This window comes from Sarcophilus harrisii, chromosome 5 (genome assembly GCF_902635505.1).
Source record: "Sarcophilus harrisii chromosome 5, mSarHar1.11, whole genome shotgun sequence".
NCBI classification, from domain to species: Eukaryota; Metazoa; Chordata; class Mammalia; order Dasyuromorphia; family Dasyuridae; genus Sarcophilus; species Sarcophilus harrisii.
This window is the reverse complement of record NC_045430.1, coordinates 39,304,042-39,323,790: the sequence shown is the minus strand read 5'-3', so window position 1 is coordinate 39,323,790 and position 19,749 is coordinate 39,304,042.

Genomic DNA, 19,749 nt, shown 5'->3' with positions numbered 1-19,749 from the left:
TAACTAAGTATAAACTAGAGATTGCTGAAGTGGGGGAAGTCTCAGAGGGAGAGCACTACTTTTAAAGGTGGTGTGAATAAAGGCTTCTTGTAGAAGGCAAGACTTTAACTGAAACTTGAAAGAAGCCTGGAGGTGGAAGTGAGGAACATTCCAGGCATGGAGGCAGTCAGTGAAGACATAGGTTCAGAAGACTGAGGACTATGTGAGGAAAAGTCAGTCAGCAATTATTATATTAAGTGTCTACTATGTAACTGTTAAGAACTGGGTATACAAAGAAAATCCTTGCTGTCAGGGCACTCATATTTCAATGAAAGCAACAACATGAAAACAGTTAAGTTCAAACATGATATTCCATACAGGATAAACTAGAAAATCAACAGAGGAAGACATCATATTAAGGAGAACTAGAAAAAGCTTCTCATAGAAGGTAAGATTTTAGCTTGTTCTTAAATAAACTAGATAGGGCAAGAGATAGAGAGGAGAGAGGAGAGAACTCATTGATTTGGGTGACATCAAGTGAAAATGCCTGGAGTTAGGAGGTAGAACTATCTTTTACTGGGATGGTCAAACAGTGTCTATTCCATGCTTTATCCCTCAAACCAACAGACTAATCTATTGTACACAGTAGAGAGCAGAAGAAGACCCTAGTAATCATAGAAAATGCAACTCAGTATATAATTTGTTCATTCTTATATCTACAGCCTTATCTACATATATTCTCTTTTCCTTAGCTAATTCTAAAAAGAACTCCCCTGCCGCAAAGAAATTTTAAGTGTTTGGAAAAACTTTATTTGTCCATATTTTCAATTTAAAATAAAAATTTAGAACATAATTTCCATATAAAGACAAGTGAAAAAATAGGTTTGAAGTTATGACTATAATGCAAAGAAACTGGTTTTTCATGTGTTGTTTATAGAATCAGCTTTATGGCTCTCTCTAAGCATTTTATGCTTCTTTGCTTCCTTGCTTTATGCCTTTTTTTGATTACTCATAAATTATTTTGCTGCTTAAGCAATTTCACAAATGTATATAAAAATATTTTAATAGCTTCCCCTTTCTCTGCCAACTCTTTCCCAGGAACATCACCCTGTCTCAATTTTATTTTCCTTATCCCTTTTCTGAGAGAAAAAAACCAAAACAATCTAGTTTAATCATATATGATAAGCATGGGGCACACCTAGAATAAGAAAGAACAAATTAACAGTGTAAACTGAGTTTAAAAATTTCAAAATTATTTTAGAGATCCCTTCATAGTTTTGATAATAGAACACTTCATTTCATCTCTCCTTTTTCTTTTTTTTGTAATACCTTTTTACTTTCAAAATATATGCAAAGATAGTTTTCAACATTCAGCTTTGTCTTCCAAATATTTTCTCCCACCCTTCCCACCATCCCCAGACAACAAGTAATCCAACATAAGCTAAACATAAGCAATCTTCTTTATATATCTCCACAATTATCATGCTACACAAGAAAAAGCCAATCAAAATGGGGAAAAAATTAAAAAGAAAACAGAAAGGTAATAACAAAAGAAGTGAATATACCATGATGTGATCCACATTCAGTCTCCACAGTCCTCTTTCTGGGATGCAGATGGCTATCTCCATCACAAATCTATTGGAACTGGCCTGAATCACCTCATTGTTGAAAAGAGCCACATCCATCAGAATTGATCATTGTATAATCTTGTTGTTGCTGTGTACAATGTTCTCTTAGTTCTACTTATTTTACTTAGCATCAGTTCATGTAAGTCTCTCCAGGTCTTTTTGAAATCATCCTGCTGGTTGTTTCTTATTGAACCAAAATATTCCATAACATTCATACTATACTATAACTTATTCAGCCATTCTCCAACTGAGGGGCATCCAGTTTCCTGATTTCTTTATGACATTTATGGTCAGCACAGAAACTAAGAGTGTCTTCTAAATCCACAGAAGTAACCACAAGTGGGGGCGCGGAGCCAAGATGGCGGAGAAGGCACACGTGACTTTCTAAGCTCTTCTCTTACCCTCTCTATCAATATTATATTGAGTCTCAAAAATAGTCTTGACTGCTACAATTCATAAAGATAAGAAGTAGAACAACTCACCAGCCGAAGAAAATCTGCAGTCTCACCAAAAAAGGTTGGTTCCGGGGCCAGGGGGGAGATCAGTGCAGACTGGGAGAGAAATTAGGTTCCAAGGAGAGTCTCAAACCGAAAGTGAAAGCACAGATCTCAGCACAAGCGCACAGCCCCAAACCGCAGTACGGGGCTTTTCCTTGGGGCAGTTGTGATCCTGCACGGCAGGAGGACACAGCCCGGGTTAGCCTCCAATCTGTGCAGTGGGGGGCTCGGCTTGGGGCCATAGAGCTTTCCCAGGATTGATTTGTCGGGCAAAGACACTGGGGCAGAGTTCAGTAGAATCAGCGGTCTGCGGTCGGTGGTCAGCTGCTAATACTCACACTCCCACAAGAGGCTCTGGCCTGGGGCAGTGACACTTTCACCCCTTAGTCTCTAGCCTAGGGCAATAGCTAACCCACACAGCCCAACTGGGCACTTCGATAGCTCGGCCAGTGCTGAATCCACCTCCTGTTGGGGAAGGAAAACTCTCACCAGAGCACTCCAAACTGGAGCTGGAAATCGGTTTACATCTCTCCCTGCTCTGCAGAGGAAGCTGGTACCCCCCTTGCCTAGGAGACCTACCCTAAAGGCTTTAAAACATGAATAAAAATAAAAAGATGAAAAGAATAATCAACAGCTTCTATGCAGAAAAATAGCAGGACAGCAAACCTGAAGAGACAGCAAACAGCAAAAAACGTTTCCTCCTTACATGATGCTCCAAGAAGAGACCATTAAAAAGTCTCAAAAGAGAGAAAAAATGGGGAAAGAAAAAAAGAGAAGCCTTTAAAAGAACAACTTCCTGAAATACGGATTGAAAAAGTTAAAAATTCCCAGGAAGGAGGAAACAAAAGAATTGGAAAAAAAAAACTGGGTAAGAAGGAATTGAAAAAATAAAGAATTCACTAGAAAGTGGATTTTAAGAAAGCAAAGAACTAAGAAAGTAGGATCTGGAATTGAAAAAGACAAAGAACACTAAGAAAGTAGGATCTGTGAATTGAAAAAGAAAATAATTCACTAAAAAAATTAGGAAATGGAAAAATTCCACAGACCAAAAAAACATTTAAAAAACCAATTGGAATATACAGAAAGAAGTAAAAAAAGCTAATGAAGAAAATAATTCTTTTAAAAATTAGAACTGAAAAATAGAAAATAATGATTCATTGAGACAGCGCCAGCAACAAAACCAAAAAAATGACAAACTGAAAACCATGAATTATCTACTTGCAAAAAACGACAGACTTGAATAGATCTAGGAGAATAATTAGGATTATTGGACTTTCTGAAAAACTATGATGAAAAAAAGAGCCTAGATACTATTTTTACAAGAAACATAAAGAGAACTGCCCGATATAATAGAATCAGGGAAAATAGGCATTGAAAGAATTCATCGAACAATTTGAAAGAAACCCTAAAATAAAACCCCAAGGAATATTTGGGCCAAATTTCAGAACTACATTAAGGAAAAATTTTACAAGCAGCCAAAAAAAAAAAAAACAAAAAAAGAGGTGCCACAATAAGGATCACCCAAGATCTGGTGCCCCACATTAAAGGAAGAAGGGCCTAATCTGATATTCCAAAAGGCACAAGAACTTGAATGCAGCCAAGAATAAACTACCCATGTGAGCATTTTCCAAGGAAGAAGAGGAATTTAATGAAACAAATGAATTCCATTTGTTTCGAAGAAAACCAGAACTAAACAAAAATTTGATCTCCAACCATAGAACTCAAGAGATGCAGAAAAGGTAAAAATAATCTTGAGAATTGTATTTCGTTGTGATATAAAAAGAATACATGTAAATTTGATTGTATGATATAACATAAAAAAGGGAAGTAGATATGGAAAAGGGATGATGGCAGAATGAGGTGGGAAGGAGGGATAAAAAAAGAGGGAAACCACATCCCAGAAGAGGCAAAGGAAACTTATCATTCGAGGGAATTTAGGAGGGGAAACAGGAATCTTACCTCATCAAAGTTGGCTCAAAGAAAAAATAATTGACATTTGTTTTAGAAAAATTCCCCGCCCCATTAAAAATGGGGAGAGGAAAAGGAAAAGAAAAAACAGTGGGAAGGGGAAAAAGATTCAAAGGGGAGGAGGGATTATAAAGAGAAGATCGTGGGATACAAGGGGGTACATAAGTTCAAAAAGGGGAAAGAGGGTTGGGGAGGCAAGAAAAAGTAAAGTAACGGGTTAAGATGGCAGGAAATGATTTAGAATTTAACAAATGGAAGGGATGAACTCCCCCAAAAGAGGAGGAGATAGCAGATGGATCAAAAGTCAACCCCCCAAAGTTGTTTACAAGAAACACATTTAAAGCAGGGAGATAATATAGAGTAAAGGTAAAAGGCTGGAAAATCTATTATGCTTCAGGTGAAGTCAAAAGGGGGAGCCATCCCTTTCCGGTCAAGCAAAAGCAAAAATTGATCTAATTAAAAGAGATAAGGAAGGGAATTTAATCCGCAAAGAGCAGCATAAACAACAAAGCAAATAATATTAAAAATATATGCACCAAGTGGTATATCCAATTAAAGGAGAAGTTAAGAGAGTTGAAGAAGAAATAGAAACAAAACTGTAATACTGGGGAGATCTCAACCTTGCACTCTCAGAATTAGACAAACAAATACAAAACAAAATGAGAAAGAAATTAAAGAAGTAAAAGAATATTGAAAATTAGGGTTGTTAGATCTTGGAGAAAATTGAATGGAATAGAAAGGAATATACTTTCTTTCTCAGCAGTTCTGGAACCTATTCAAAAATTAACCATATTTAAATAAAAACCTAAAATTAAATGCAAGAAAGCAGAAATAGTAAATGCTTTTTTTCAGATCAAGATGCAAAAAAACTAATTCAAAAAAAGTTAGGGGGGAAATAGACCAAAAAGTAATTGAAATAAAAATTCATCTAAAGAATGATTGGGGTGAAGGAAATTATAATACAATTAATAATTTCACCCAAGATAATACTGATGAGATGTCATACCAAATTTGTGGGATACAGCCAAAGGGTAATAAGAGGGAATTTTATATCCTTAGAGGTTTACTTAAATAAAAAGAAAGAAAAGATTAATAATTTGCAACTAAAAAAACTAAAAAAAAGACCAAATTAAAACCCCCAATCAAATACTAAATTTGAAATTTAAAATTAAAAGGAGAAATTAAAAATATTGAAAGTAAAAAAACTATTGAACTAATTAAAAACTAAGGTTGGTTCTATGAAAAGCCAATAAAATAGAAAAGCCTTTATAAATCTGATTAGAAAAAGGAGGGAGGAAAATGAAATTAGTCTTAAAATGAAAAGGGAGAACCTTCCACCAATGAAGAGGAAATTAGAGAAAAATAAAGAGTTATTTTGCTAACTTATGCCAATAAATTTGATAACCAAGTGAAATGGATGATACCTCCAAAAATATAGACTTCCCAGACTAACAGAGGGGAAACAATTGCTTGAATAGTCCCATTTCAGAAAAAGAAAAGAACAGGCAATTAAACAACCCCTAAGAAAAAAATCCCAAGACCAGATGGATTTAATGGAATTTTACCAAACATTTAAAGAAAATTGGCCCCAATGTTAATAAATTATTTGATAAAATAGGGAAATGAAACCTACCAAATTCCTTCAGACAGACATGGTAATACCTAAACCAGGTAGGTTGAAAAACAGAGAAAAAAATTATAGACCAACCCCTAATGAATATTGATTAAAATCTTAAATAAGATATTAGCAAAAAGACTACAGAAAATCATCTGGATAATACACTAATCAAGAGGATTTATACCAGGAATGCAGGGTGGTTCAATATTAGAAAACTATCAATATAATTCCTAAATAACCAAAAAAAAACCATTGACATCCAAAGATGCAGAAAAGCATTTGAAAAATCCAAATCCATTCCTATTAAAAACCTTGAGAGTATAGGAAAAATGGACTCCTTCCCAAAATAATCCAGCATCTATTTAAACCATCAAAATCATATGGGATGGAGAAAACTGAACCATTCCAAAAGATCTGGAGTAAAAAAGGGCCACTATCAAAGTATATTTAATATTTAAGAAACGAGCTATAGCAATAAGAGTTGAGAAAGAGATTAAAGGAAATAAGTAGGTGAGGAAACCAAATTATCACTCTTTGCCGATGAAAGATGGTTTTAGAGAACCCCAGAGATTCTGCAAAAAGCTATTAAAATAATCCACAACTTTAGCAAAGTTGTGGTTTAAAAAAAACCCACAAAGTCACAGCATTCTTAATACAAAAAACCAACAGCGAGTTACAAAGAGAAATTCCATTTAAAGTAACTACTGATAAATAAAAATTTAGGAATCTATCTGCCAAGGGAAAATCAGAAACTTTATGGAAAACAGACCACTTTTCACACAAATTAAGTCTGATCTAACCAATTGAAAAATATTAAATGCCTTGGATAGGGCCAAAAATATAATAAAGATGAAATATTACCTAAACTAATCATTTATTTGGGGCCATACCAATCAGACTTAAAAAACTATTTTAATGACCTAGAAAAAAAAAAATTCATATGGAGGGGTAAAAGGTCAAGAATTTCAAGGGAATTAATGAAAAGAAAATCAAATGAAGGTGGCTTACAAGATCTAAATTATATTATAGAGCAACAGCCAAAACCATTTGGATTGGCTAAGGAATAGATTAGTTGATCAGTGGAATAGGTTAGTCCAAGGAAAACAATCCAAATATAAAACCTGTTTTGACAAACCCAAAGACCCCAGCTTTTGGGATAAGAACTACTGTTTGATAAAATTGGGGAAAAATTGGAAACTATATGGCAGAAACTGGAGATCCACCTCACCGACACCAAGATAAGGTCAAAATGGGTTCATGACCCAGGAAAAGAATGAAATTATTAATAAATTAGAGGAAACAGGATAGTTTACCCCAGACCTGTGGAAGGGGAAGGACTTTATGACCAAAGCAGAACTAGAGATCAAATACACAAAATAGAAAAATTTCGATTATACCAAACTGAAAAAGTTTTTGTACAAACAAAACTAATCCAGACAAGATTAGAAGGAAGCAATAAACTGGGAAAATATTTTTACAGTCAAAGGTTCTGATAATGGCCTCATTTCCAAAAATATAAGAATTAACCTAATCTTAAAAAATCCTATTTCCAATTGAAAAAACGGATATGAATGAAACCCATATGAAGAAAGAAACTTTTCTAGTCAAGAAAAGATTCCAATTTAAAATCGAGAAATGCAAATTAAGACAACTCTAAGTTATATACACACCGTCAGATTGGCAAGATGACAGGAAAAATAATGATGATTGTTGAGGGGATGTGGGAAAAACTGGGACATTAGCATTGTTTGGAGTTGTGAACGAATCCAACCTTTTGGGAGTAGTTTGGAACTATCCAAAAGTTATAAATTTGGATACCCTTTGATCCAGATTTTATTGGGCTTATATCCCAAAGAGGTTATAAAGAAGGAAAGGACCTGTAGTGCACGAATGTTTGTGGCAGCCCTTTGTAGGGTTAGAAACGAAACTGAGTGGATGTCCACGTTGGAAAATGGGAATAAATTGTGGTTATGAATACTATGGAATATTACTGTTTGTAAGAAATGACCAACAGGAATTTGAAAGGCCTAGAGACTTAAGAACTGATGCAGTGAAATGGAGCAGAACGGAGATCATTATATACTTCAAAATATTATATGATGACCAGCTGATGGACCTGGCCATCCTCAGCAAAGATCAACCAAACATTTCCAATGGAGCAGTAATGAATGAACGGCTACGCCCAGAGAAAGAACTTGGGAGATGGCTAAAACCATTACATTGAATTCAACCCTTTCCTTTTCCCCACCTCATTTTTGATTTTAAGCAATTGCAATATTTCAAAGTCTGATTTTTTTGAAAAGCAAAAAGTTTTGGTCATGTATTTATTGGTATCTAATTTATATTTTTAATGTATTTAACACATGGTCATCCTGCCATCTAGGGAGGGGTGGGGGTGGGGGTGAGGTGAAAATTGAACAAGAGGTTTGGCAATTGTTAATTGTAAAGTTACCATGCAATAACCTAAAAAAAATATTAAATTAAAAAAAAAAAGTAACAAATGGGTAGGAAATGAATCTAAATTTCTAATTGAGCATATAATAAGCCTTATATATATATTGAAGAGAAGAAAGGTGAAACAAATGTGGTCTTTCTCAATCTCAATAAAAAGCCCAGATTAATTCTGTTAATTCTGAGAGGACTGTGGGGTAAAGGGGATAAATTGGAACACAAAGTTTTGCAAAGTTTAATGTTGAAAAATTATTCATGTATAGCTTTTGAAAATTAAAAGGTGTAATAATAAAAAAATTAAACATAACTGGATAAATATTGAATAAATATTTAAAGAAAGAACTGATGAGGGTGGAGCCAAATTAGCAGACATTAGACAGGTCTTTTTCTAAACCCTCCCTGGCTTCCCTCAGATCAATACTTGATTGTTTGGAATTTTATAAAAACCCATAAATATTTGGAGTGTAACAAATTTCCAGAAGAAGATATCTTGGAAGAACTTTGGGAAACGTTTTGGGAATAATTTGGGAAGGTGGGGTATCCCAGGCCAGGCCAGTTCAATGCAAACAACTGTGGGGAACCATGGGTTTAGCTTTCTGGAGGAATCAGGGTTTTTAATAGCCAAAATACAGCAATTTTGCCTTTTGTCTTGGTTCAGAAGCCAGCCGATCAGCAGATTGTGATATCCTATTCAAGTACAGTAGGCAAACAGTGAGACCCTGAACCCCAGCATAATGTGGGACTTGGCCACATATATCCAGGACCGAAAGGAAGCCAGCAGGGGTGCAGCTTCCTGGTTTTACTTCACCATCTTGACTCCTCCTTCCTCATCAAAAAAGTTTTGCAAACAAAAACCAAAGAAACATTAAAAGGGGACACAGTTGGGAAAATCTTTAAAACCAGTGTTTTGGAAATTTCATTTTGTTTTCATTTCTAACATATAAAAGAAAAAAATTATTTAAAAATCAATTTTAAAATATATATACTTTCATTAACCATGGTAGGAAAAGAATTAGCTTTCAAATTAGGAAGTCCTGGAATTCCAAAGCAATATCATTTAATCTCTGAACTTTGTTTATTCATCTTTAAAATAAAAGAATTCAGTTAGATGATTTCTAAAACTTCTAGTTCAAATTACATGTTTCTATGAAATCATTCTTTAATCTGACAGGCAGTGATTGCTTATTATATGAGTGTTAATGTTTTAAAATTTACTACTTGCAAGTATTTAAAACAATATTACTTTTTCAAGATTTATGGGGATTTAACCTATATTTTTTTCTGTCCAAATTCACAGAGAATTCTGCATTTCTTTAGTGAATATGAAAAGCCTACACACCCAATTTTGGGTATTCAGGCAACTTAAAGAAATGTCATATTGGGGGAGGTGGCGGAGGAGACAAGTAAAACATTCTCATTACCATCAAAATTCAGAAACAAAGTGATCTATATTTGCTTGTATTTGTTTAAGCTGATTTTACTATTCTAAATAATATATTTAAATATTTATTTTGATATTTAAATAAATATCAAAAAAAGATGAGTTGTACTTTTATTTCCTATATATCCATATTTCAATAATCATTTATTTCCATGATAACTATGTAAAAGTGATGATGGATATTGTAAATTCTCTAGAAGAAACTACATTTTGTTAAATGTAGTTTTAGAGTGAAGTGGATTTAAACAAACTGTTCATTCCTTATATAATGGAAAAAACATGCCAGAGAAATAATTTATATTTTTTTCTAGGAAAGAGAAGTTCTCTTAAAATTATTATTACTCATACTCCAAATGGTCATGGGAGGAAAGAGACCAACTTACTTGAATTAGGTGGATAAATTGCTTTTTACTTTTTAATCCTACTTTTTCTATAATATTAGCACCCAACGACTTTCTTTGTACAACAGCATTACTGTTAGAGAAGGAACAATATTGGAAATACATGAGAACCACATGAAACCACATGATAAGTGGTACATTAATTGAATGGAAGGTGATTATCTTTCTTTGAAAAGCATTCCAGTTCACAGATTGATACACAAATTTTTGAAATGAGGAAGTAAAGCATGGTTAGTGAGAGAAAATCAGTGGGCTCTATTTCATTATGGTTTTAATAATCATCTTTTTTCCTCTTTTTGCACTTTCATAATTAGTTAATCAAAAAGACCGCACTGGAAATCCCTAAATTTCATTTGCAATAGAAGTTGTCTTCATATTTTTTTTTTCCGATTTCATTGTTTCATCTATCCCTCTCATGCCTATTCCTAAATGGAAATATAAATGCAAGAATCTCCAGTGCAGACAATAGGAAACAAATTTCAAGGAAGAGTAGTCTATGAAATAACCAAATAAAAACTTTTACTCAAAGAATAATTAAACTATTTCAATTACTGCTCTATTTCATTTTTAGTGGTGTTTTTATTTTTTTTTCTTAACCCACAACACTACATACAACAAAATAGGATAGGATCCATTATATTGATACTTTCTGACATAATATATATCTAATGACATAATATTAGATAGGAGTAACAATTTTTGAATTGTTTTGAATATTTTGTTAAGAATAAGAGATGACTTCAGAAGGGGAAAATTAATAGTAAAATCTGATGAACATTTCTGGTATTTTCTGGTATAATGATTTTTATTTGGAATTCCTATTTTTTAAAACCTATTTTGCAATGATAATATTTGTTATTATTGGAGTGAATTAATTTTACTATTTATTGGCATTATCTTAATTATATATCCATTCCTATTATACACTCATTATATACAAAGATAAATTAAACAAATAGTTTTGCAGATTATCCTATTTTGTTTTTCTGTCTACTTAAATTTAATTACTTATGTGCTACAAAAAGGGAAGGCATATCAATCTGCTACTGCTCTGATCTTGATTCACTTTTCAGTGTGGCCATGTAATTGCAAATTGTAGTGATGTTTTGTGGTTATTCTATAGTGCAGGTTGAGTGGTTTTTAATGTTTTTTAGGGGAAAAAGATTCTAAGCCATGAGACATAAGTTGTTTAAGATCCTATTCCAGAAGAGACTCTGGACAGGTAGTAATAATGTAGAAGCCCACAAAGCATGATTCTTCTACTTTGCCTTGTTATGTACAATTCATATTGCCACATAACATAACATAAGACTGCTTCTCTGAATTATGTTTATGGTTTGAAATGAGACTGGAGACCTCTCCAGAATTAAGGGATTTTATGATTTTTATGATTTTTAAAAGCCCCATAGCAAAATCAATCCTGACTATATCCACCAAAGGAGGAGAGCTTGATACTTTACTATGTAGGAATTTGTTAGAATCCTTACAAAGTGTTAAGTCAGTAGAGTTGATAGAAACAATGCTTATGTAATTGGTTCACACCTTTGGAGTTCATATCTTTGGGAGAGTTCACACAGTATAGGTCATACATTAGAGCTAACACCTTTAGAGAGTTTATACATTAGAGGTCACACTTTGGAGTTCACACCTTTAGAAAACTTATATAAGCTAGAAGCCTACAGGAAGAGGAGAAGACATCAGGAGATTTACAAGTCGAGGAGATTCACAAGACTAACCCTCAATTTCACTCTGGGAGGAGGAGTCAAGATTCATTCCAACTTCTACCTTTCTGCTGGCTGGAGGCTTTGGATTCAAAGAGAGCTGGAGGCTGAAGCTGGCAGAGGCAAAGGACAAGCTGCAAGAGCTCTTGGAACCAAGGAGAGAGATAGGCTTCTAAAAAAACTAACCAGGCTATTTTGGAAGAGACAATAAAGGATTTGATCTTTTAACAGCTGGGCTGCATTTGAGGTGATTATTGATTATTGAACTGAAACTAAGGCTGCCTCCAGAAGCTCCCCAAGAAACCTGATCCCAGCGAACCATCATATTTTAGAAAAGAAAAGAACACTACAGGAATTTATCTGACTTTTTCTGATCCTCCACTTTTTCGGACCATGTCCTAGGAATACCATTTTAATCCTTCACAATAAATATAGCCTGATTTTTTTTTATCTCAGTTACATTTTAATAGGGATAAAAATGTAAGAATCATATTTCTCACTCAGGAAACTGTTGCTAGGTACACAGGATGCATTGCTCCATATCTAAATCTTATTCTAAAATTCATCAGGGATTAGAAGGAACTTTAAATTCTTAGTTTGTGTAGACAAAGGGAATTCTTTTAGGTCCTCATTAGTTAGAAAGACTAGATATAGAAATGGACTTTACAATAATAATTCATGGGTTTAAAACTGATATCTGATACAAAATGGTTAATTGACTTTACACAGGTCACTTAACCTCTTAATGCCTCAAGATTCTAATTCACAGAGAATATAATTTGCAGAAAAATTGCCTGTCTATTAAAGTTCCAAGCAAATGAAATCTCATATCTACTTGAATGTACCTACTTCAAAAGAAATCTAGCAACATCTTATTGGACAAATTGGAGAAAATAAATTTTGGAGAATGGTTATGAATCAAATAATACAATAAGGTATTCAGGAAAATGGGTTAGAAAAAGTGTTAAATTCACTGCTCATTTCATTGTCTTTATACTATATTTTGGGCAGAAGGTCAGAAGAAATGAATTGCATATGCATTGTCCATCATTGTAAAGTACGGGCTAGCTCCCTGGAGGGCCTCAGGGTCAGCCAGAGTCAGGATACCAGCAGCAAAAGAGATAGCCCACATGGTCACTGAATTCCTTATACAAGCATTTGCAATTATGGATGTGCCACAAGCAATAAAAACAGATAATGGACCCGCATATACTTCTGAACATTTTGCACACTTTTGTGCACAGTATAAGATTTTACCTACCACTGGCATACCCTTCAGTCCTCAAGGACAGGCAATAGTAGAGAGGAGAAACAGAGACATTAAGACACTCCTCCAAAAACAAAAGAAAGGGGGAGCCCCAGACAACTCTACAGTACTTCTAAATCTACCCCTTTATACTATTAATGTCTTGATTTTTGACAAAGAGGCACTGGCTCCGGCAGACAGGTTTTATAACCCACCGGAAGGGCAGTGTCCAGTGCGAGCAGCTCCATTATCTTTAGATAATTGCCAGGTGATGTGGAGAGATCTAGAAAGTGGTGAATTGAAGGGATCAGATAGGTTAACTGCTTGGGGGAATGGGTTTGCTGTATCTCTACAGATGAAGAAGGAATCAGATGGGTGCCAATGAGCCATATTCACCTTGTCCATCAGAAAGAGACAGAGCAGACCCTTGAAACAAAGGAGAAGACCTAAGAAACATCAGGTGGTTCCATCACTGACTGCCCACCCCTGAAAGAGCATGGCAATTATGGCAATTGACTCATGGACATCAAAAACTGTTAATGAGACTAATGCAGGACTTCAGAACTTTCAGGAATCATTGGATTCTTTGAGACATAAGATTGTTGTAGGAGTTGAAAAGCTTCAGGAATCATTGGATTCCCTGAGACATGATGAGACTATTGTAGGACTTGAAAAGCCAGAGGAATCACTGGATTCTCTGAGACATGATAAGATTGTTGCAAGACTTCAAAAAGTTGCAGGGTTCATTGGATTCCCTGACACATGAAGTAATGGACAATAGATTGGTTTTGAACTACCTCTTGGCTGCTGAAGGAGGCATATGTGTGATTGTAATTTACATACCCTCCTTCTAGGACTTTTGGAAATCTTTTACAACACCATGTTGATTCATATTGTTTGTTATATCACTACTTGCATATAACAATTCATGTTTGTTACACCACATTACTATAATTGCTTTTTTTTTTAATAATTGTAACTTTTTATTGACAGAACCCTTGCCTGGGAAATTTTTTACAACATTATCCCTTGCATTCATTTCTGTTCCGATTTTTCCCCTCCCTCCTTCCAACCCCTCCCCCAGATGGCAAGCAGTCCTATACATGTTAAATAGCCCACAGTATATCCTAGATACAATATATGTGTGCAGAACCCAACAGTTCTCTTGTTGCACAGGAAGAATTGGATTCAGAAGGTAAAAATAACCTAGAAAAAAATAACAAAAATGTAAACAATTTACATTCATTTCCGTGTTCTTTCTTTGGGTGTAGCTGCTTCTGTTCATCATTGATCAATTGAAACTGTTAGATCTTCTCTTTGTCAAAGAAATCCACTTCTATCAGAATACATCCTCATACAGTATTGTTGTTGAAGTATATAATGATCTCTTGGTTCTGCTCATTTCACTTAGCATCAGTTCATATAAGTCTCTCCAAGCCTCTCTGTATTCATCCTGTTCGTCATTTCTTACGGAATAATATTCTATGACATTCATATACCACAATTTACCCAACCATTCTCCAATTGATGGGCATCCATTCATTTTCCAGTTTCTAGTCACTGCAAACAGGGCTGCCACAAACATTTTGGCACATACAGATACTTTCCCTTCTTTAGTATCTCTTTGGGCTATAAGCTGTATCAAAGGGTACGCACAGTTTGATAACCTTTTGGGCATAATTCCAGATTGCTCTCCAGAATGGTTGGGTTCATTCACAACTCCACCAACAATGCATCAGTGTCCTTCATCCCTTTCAACATTCATCATTATTTTTTCCTGTCATCTTAGCCAATCTGACAGGTGTGTAGTGGTATCTCAGAGTTGTCTTAATTTGTATTTCCCTGATTAATAGTGATTTAGAACACTCTTTCCCATGAGTGCAAATAGTTTCAATTTCATCATCTGAAAATTGTCCGTTCATATCCTTTGACCATTTATCAATTGGAGAATGGCTTCATTTCTTCTAAATTAGAGTCAATTCTCTCTATATTTTGGAAATGAGGCCTTTATCAGAGCCTTTAACTGTGAAAATGTTTTCCCATTTTGTTGCTTCCCTTCTAATTATATTTGCTTTAGTTTTGTTTGTACAAAGGCTTTTGAGCTTGATGTAATCAAAATTTTCTATTTTGTAATCAATAATGGTCTCTAGTTTATTTTTGGTCACAAATTTCTTCCTCCTCTACAAGTCTGAGAGATAAACTATCATATGCTCCTCTAATTTATTTATAATCTCATTCTTTATGCCAAAATCATGTACCCATTTTGATCTTATCTTGGTATATGGTGTTAAGTGTGGGTCCATGCCTAATTTCTGCCATACTAATTTCCAGTTTTCCCAGCAGTTTTTGTCAAATAATGAATTCTTATCCCAAAAGTTAGGATCTTTGGGTTTGTCAAACAGTAGATTGCTATAGTTGACTATTTTGTTTTGTGAACCTAACCTATTCCACTGATCAACTAATCTGTTTCTTACCCAATACCAAACGGTTTTGGTAATTACTGCTTTATAATATAGTTTTATGTAGTGTGCTCTTCTTTAAAATAATGGTTCTCTGGGAGCAGGTTTCTTGAGGAAGTTTTCTGGAGGCAGTCTTAGTTTCAGTTAAAAGTAATACTCTAAATGCAGCCAGGTGTTAAAAGTTCAGATCTTTCCTTGCTCCCTCCAAAATAGCGCAGTTAGTTTTCTTGGAGACCTATCTCTCTGCTTGATTCCAAGAAGTCTTGTGGCTAATCTTTTGTCTCTCCCATCTTTGGCTTTTCTTCTTCCAAAGGTCTCCAGCCAGCACCAAGGTGAAAATTGCAATGAATCTGACTTCACCTCTGAGAGTGGGCTTCTTCTGAACTGCCCTGATTGGCTCACTGAAGCTCTATTTATGCTGGCTGTAAATGGATGACTCCTCCTCCTCTGAGGGAGGGATTAAGGGAGGTGTGAATTCACAAAGTTACTTGTTAACTTCCTGAATCTCCCATATTTGTGAACTCCAATGAGTACTTAAATACATTCGTGAGCTAGAGAATTTGCTAAGTACCATGCTAAATTAGATAATTATTGTCTCTATCAACTCTAATGAGTTTACACTCTGTAAGGATTCCAACAGATTTAGATCAAGTTCAGCTAGGCCACCTTCATTTGATTTTTTTTTTTTTTTCATTAACTCCCTTGAGATTCTGGACCTTTTGTTCCTCCATATGAATTTTGTTGTCATTTTTTTTCTAGATAATTAAAATATTTTCGTGGAAATCTGATTGGTATAGCACTAAATAAACAGATTAGTTTGGGGAGTATTGTCATCTTTATTATATTCGCTCGGCCTATCCAAGAGCACTTAATATTTTTCCAATTATTTGAATGTGACTTTATTTGTGTGGAAAGTATTTTGTAATTTTGCTCATATAATTACTGACTTTCCTTTGGTAGATAGATTCCCCAATATTTTATGCTATCCACAGTTATTTTGAATGGAATTTCTCTTTGTATCTCTTGCTGTTGGATTTTGTTGGTGATGTATAAAACTGCTGAGGAGTTATAGGGATTTATTTTGTATCCTGCAACTTTGTTAAAGTTATCAATTATTTCTAATAGCTTTTTAGTAGAATCTCTGGGGTTCTCTAAGTATACCATCATATCATCTGCAAAGAGTGATAGTTTGGTTTCCTCGTTTTCTACTCTGATTCCTTTAATCTCTTTCTCGACTCTTATTGCCGAGGCTAGTGTTTCTAATACAATATTGAATAATAATGGTGATAGTGGGCAATCTTGCTTCATTCCAGATCTTACTAGGAAAGGTTCCAGTTTTTCCCCATTGCATAGTATGCTTAATGACAGTTTTAAATATATGCTCCTGACTATTTAAAGGAAAAGTCCATTTATTCCTATACTCTCAAAGTGTTTTTATTAGGAATGGATGTTGGATTTTATCAAATGCTTTTTCTGCATCTCTTGGGATGATGATATGGTTTTTGTTAGTTTGGTTATTGATATAGTCAATTATGTTCATAGTTTTCCTAATATTGAATCATCCCTGCATTCCTGATATAAATCCTGCTTGGTCATAGTGTATTATCCTGAGGATGATTTTCTGTAACCTTTTTGCTAATATTTTATTCAAGATTTTAGCAGCAATATTCATTAGGGAGATTGATCTAGAATTTTCGTTCTCTGTTTTCAACCTACCTGGTTTAGGTATCAGTACCATGCCTGTGTCATAAAAGGAATTTGGTAGGACTCCTTCAATCCCTATTGTTTCAAATAGTTTATATAGCCCTGGAGTTAATTGTTCTTAAATCTCTGGTAGAATTCACATATAAATCTATCTGGTTCTGGGGATTTTTTCTTAGGAAGTTGGTTAATAGCTTGTTCTATTTCTTTTTCTAAAATGGGATTGTTTAGTCTATTTACTTCTTCCTCTGTTAAGCTGGGCAAGCTATATTTTTGAAGGTATTCTTCCATTTCATTTAAGTTGTCGAATTTATTGGCATAAAGTTGGGCAAAGTAACTCCTAATTATTGCTCTAATTTCCTCTCTGTTAGTGACGAGATCTCCCTTTTCATTTTTAAGACTAACAATTTGATTTTCCTCTTTCCTTTTTTAAATCAGATTTACTAACTTAGTTTGTCTATTTTGTTGGTTTTTTCATAGAACCAACTCTTAGATTTATTAATTAATTCAATAGTTTTTTTTTACTTTCAATTTTATTATCTCTCCTTTTATTTTTAGAATTTCAAGTTTAGTGTTTGACTGGGGGTTTTTAATTTGTTACTTTTTTTTAGCATTTTTGGTTGCAAACCCAATTCATTGACCTTCTCTTTTTTTGTTTTATGCAAGTAGGCCTCTAGAGATTTGAAATTTCCCCCTACCACCACTTTGGTTGCATCCCACACATTTTGGTATGACGTCTCATTATTGTCATTTTCTTGACTGAAGTTATTAATGTCTATGATTGCTGTTTCACCCAATCATTTTTTAATATGAGATTATTTAGTTTCCAATTACTTTTTTGGTCTATTTTTCCCTGGCTTTTGGTTGAATGAAGTTTTTATTGCATCGTGATCTGAAAAGAATGCATTTACTATTTCTGCCATTCTGCATTTATTGTGAGGTCTTGAGGTTTTAATATATGGTCAGTTTTTGTATAGTTTCCATGAACTGCTGAGAAGAAAGTGTATGCCTTTCTGTCTCCTTTTAGTTTTCTCCAAAGATCTATCATACCTAACTTTCCTAACATTCTATTTGCCTCTTGAACTTCTTTCCTATTTGTTTTGTGGTTTGATTTATGTAATTCTGAGAGTACAAGGTTGAGATCTCCCCCTATTATAGTTTTGCTTTCTATTTCTTCTTTCAACTCTCTTAACTTCTCCTTTAGGATGTTTGATGCTATACCACTTTGTGTATATATGTTTTGTATTGATATTACTTCATTATCTATTCTACCCTTTAGCAACATATAGTTTCCTTCCTTATCTCTTTCAATTAGATTAATTTTTGCTTTTGCTGTATCTGAGATAAGGATGGCTGCCCCTGCTTTTTTTTAACTTCACTTGAAGCATAATAGATTCTGCTTACCTTTACTCTGTATGTATCACCTTGCTTTAAATGTGTTTCCTATAAAGAACATATGGTAGGGTCATGGCTTTTCATCCAGTCTGCTAACTGCCTCCGCTTTATGAGTGAGTTTGCCCCATTCACGTTTATGGATAACATTACTAATTCTCTATTAACTGCAATATTATTATTCCCAGATTATGCTTTTCTTTTTTCTTGCCCCTCCTTACCCCCTTTCCCAGTACTAAACTTATGGGCACCATTTGCCTCACACAGTTCTCCCTCTTTAAAATACCTCACACCACTTTTGAATCCCTCCCCTTTTCTTGTACCTTTCCCTTATTACTCTTTTCCTTTTCCCTTTTCCTCTCCCACTTTTGCATAACTTCTCTTTCCTTTCCCCATTTTTCTTGTAGCTCTCTTTTAAGAATTTTTATAATTTCTTCTAGGAGAGCCTTGCGTGATGGGGAAAAGGTTACATCCCCCTTTGGGGTTTTGACTGGACATGCTATTAGTCTCCTCAGGGTTGGAAATCTGTTTCCTTTCTGTATAGAAGCTATCAACGATCCTTTTGGCCTTTTTACTCATTTTATAAAGCCCTTAGTATTTGCTTTCAGGGCAAAGAGGTTACCAGCTTCCTCTACAGAGGAGGGATAGGTATATGGACAGTAGCTATCCTGCCAATGGACTGAAAAGAGTGGCCAAGCTGTGGAAGTGCTCTGGGCAAAGCTCCACAATGGAAATGCGTCAGGCCTGGATAGCACAGCCGAGCTGTGGAAGTGCCCTGTGAAGAGCCCTACTGTGCGCATTAGCAATTTGGCTGGGATAGAGGCTGAGTAGGGAAAGTGTCACTACTCCAGGCAGAAACCTGCTGTGGGTATTAGCAGTTGCTCTGCAAATAGCCCTGCATGACCCCAGAAGTGTCTCTGCCCTCTGGAGCACAGTCATGTGGTAGAAATTCTATTGCCCCAGGTCGAGCCCCCCACTGAGCAGATTAGATTTTGCCCTGGATTGAGCCCCCCTGCCATGCAGATTTGTGACTGCCCCAGGCAAAATCCCCATGCTGCAGAATGCGGCTGCACACTCACTTCCGATGTGGGGTGAGTGTAGCCAGATCCTGTTAGATTATGGTATTTTTTTAGAGTACCCTCTACCTTTGGCTTTAATTTATCTTCTGGTCTACTGCTTTGCCACCAAAGCAGACAGCCAACCTTTGGTAGAGTCCTCCCTGTAAATTTTCCAGCCACAGAGACAGC